Source organism: Protomyctophum parallelum (genome assembly GCF_964188405.1).
Source record: "Protomyctophum parallelum genome assembly, chromosome: 13".
NCBI lineage: Eukaryota > Metazoa > Chordata > Actinopteri > Myctophiformes > Myctophidae > Protomyctophum > Protomyctophum parallelum.
In genome coordinates, this window is record NC_139708.1 from 3,918,128 (window position 1) to 3,920,627 (window position 2,500).

At 38.0% G+C, this 2,500-nt stretch overlaps 1 protein-coding gene across 1 annotated transcript in view; it reads right to left on the reverse strand.

Annotated features, from left to right (window-relative positions):
• ppap2d (phosphatidic acid phosphatase type 2D) overlaps positions 1-2,500 on the reverse strand; it is a 30,062-nt gene that overhangs the window by 9,815 nt on the left and 17,747 nt on the right.

Here is a 2,500-nt window from a genome sequence, read left to right on the forward strand (position 1 = left end):
GAGCACCACTGATATAGGAACATACGTTTTTCAGACAATTTAAAGATTTAGAAGACATAATTGTAGCATTGGGTTTTAATAAAGGACTATATGCCAGTGGTCTGGCATGCCTGTTGACTGTTAAAATTCACAGTATACTTTACATGACCATTTTCCAATGCATATATACGTATAGAGCAGTCAGATAACTCACAAAAAAACCCCAAAGAATTGTATTTATACAAAAAGTTAACAAGTGCGAATTTAATCTTGGCGTTCAGGCTCTGCTATTATATTACTCCCTGCTCAGCACATGAGAAGACAACCATTTCAGAGCAGGAGGAATATAACATGACACGATACTGATTGAACCATTCTGCTTTTCTTCAGGCATTTTGTGCTCATTTTGTTTTCCATTCTTTTCTTTAGCTCCTTGAGCTGCAAAACGTGAAAGCCTGCACGAACAAGAGTGTCACCACATGCCGTTGCATGTAATTGTGTTGTGGCAATAGAGTTGATTGATTGATTGGTTGATTGATTGATTGATAGATATAGATGTAAAACAAACCCCCCCCCCCCAAGGGAAAACAGAACAACCCCTTTGGGAGAGCAGAGGTGGAGGGAGCAAACAACCGCATTGAACCACCTTCAGTTGAACTGACAGCAAGAGGAACAACGTGACCTTTTTTTTGGGGGGGGGGGTGGGGTTTGCTGACTTTAGTTTTTGGTGTTTTTTCATCCATAGCTATCACGTACAGCCAGAGATGGCAAAATACATTGAAAATGTATTTTGATACAAAATACAAATACTGGGTAATTTATTTTATCTAAATACAAAATACAAAATACATCTTCCATCCCCATCGAAATACAAATTACAAAATACAAAAAAGTATTTCAAATACGTATTTCAAATACATGTATTTCAAATACTGCCCATCTCTGATGGGCAAAATATATTGAAAATGTATTTTGATACAAAATACAAAATACTGGGTCAAAAAATTTATTTAAATACAAAATACATCTCATTTCTTCATCTCAGCGAAATACAAATTACAAAATACAAAAAAAGTATTTCAAATTCAAATACATGTATTTCAAATACTGCCCATCTCTGCGTACAGCACCAATTTATGGGTTGCGGACACCATTTTATGGTCACAACAAGTAAATATCCCTTTTTGTTTCCTGTACATTTGTGACTCTTTTTGATAGTCATGGGGGCAAGACTCACTTCAGGAGAGGAGAATTCTTTTTTTATGCAAAATTAGTTAATAGGACAGGCAGACTCTTCAGTCTTCACATACTACTAGAGCATAGGCCTATCTGAAATAATTTCAGAGCTCAAATCTATAATTTATGTAAATATGAAATAAATGCTTAAACATGTAGCTAGGTGTAATCTTAAGAGTCCACAGAAGTGAACCTTTCAAGCCTGTGTTCTCAACTCTCTGTTTTCTGCAAGACATTACTCTATCTAAGCCATATCTCCAAAACTGGTGGGTCAAACTGAACCAATATGTCAATTTGAAGCTATAAATTATCATAAATCCATGAATTAAAAAACAAAGGTGAGTGAAAATAGCAGAGCTATACAAGCTTACAATGCGTCGCGATCGGCTCGAGCGACGCACTGTAAGCTTGTAGATCATCTATTTTCAGTAGTTTGGGTCACAGGCAGACATAACACTTCTCTGCTGGGTCTGGAGCTAAAAGGTTGGGGAACACAGTACAGTATACATCTGCTGCTATGCTCACGCACCGTTAAAGGTTTGGGAACACAGTACAGTATACATCTGCTGCTATGCTCACGCACCGTTAAAGCTAACCTCAGGTTGTAAATAATGTAGATCATTTGTTTGTTTTCTATGATTGATCTCTCTTCCCCCTTGCCCCCCCCCCCCCCCCCCCCCCCCCCCCCCTCTTCCCTTTGGGTTTTCCCCAATGGGAATAACAAAAACATTACACAAAAAAAATCCACCCACTTTTTTACTTCCGTAAACCTGTGCTGTGATGTGACAATAAAGCAATGAATTCTGATTTTGTGAATGAGGTGAGCTTATAAACGGACCACCAGGTTGGTCAGCTGCTTGACACGTTTTGTTGCAGACACTTCACATTATGCATCGGCCACACACTGATGATGCACGCCCGTGCGTGTGTTGTGCGCGTGCAAATCTCTGGAGTGCATCTGCCTGAACTAGCTCGAAAGCCAAGTATCATCTTTTATTTCTGAGAAAGCCATTGGATTCCAATCAGTTCACAACGGTATGCAGATAAACTTGTAGCGACTTGAAACTTGCTTGAGATACAGCTTGAGTAAAGTAATTCAACACAATGAACTTTATTGCACCTTGCTTTTTTTTTTGGTCAACGTTTTTTGGTCAAAGTAAAAAAAAAAAAACTTCTACATCATATCATTATTTTAAAATCACACTTCGAGAAAACTTTGATTTAACAAAACATGAGTGAAAAGAGGATAATACAGTAAAAACGGACTGGTTGGGTGTATGGGTAG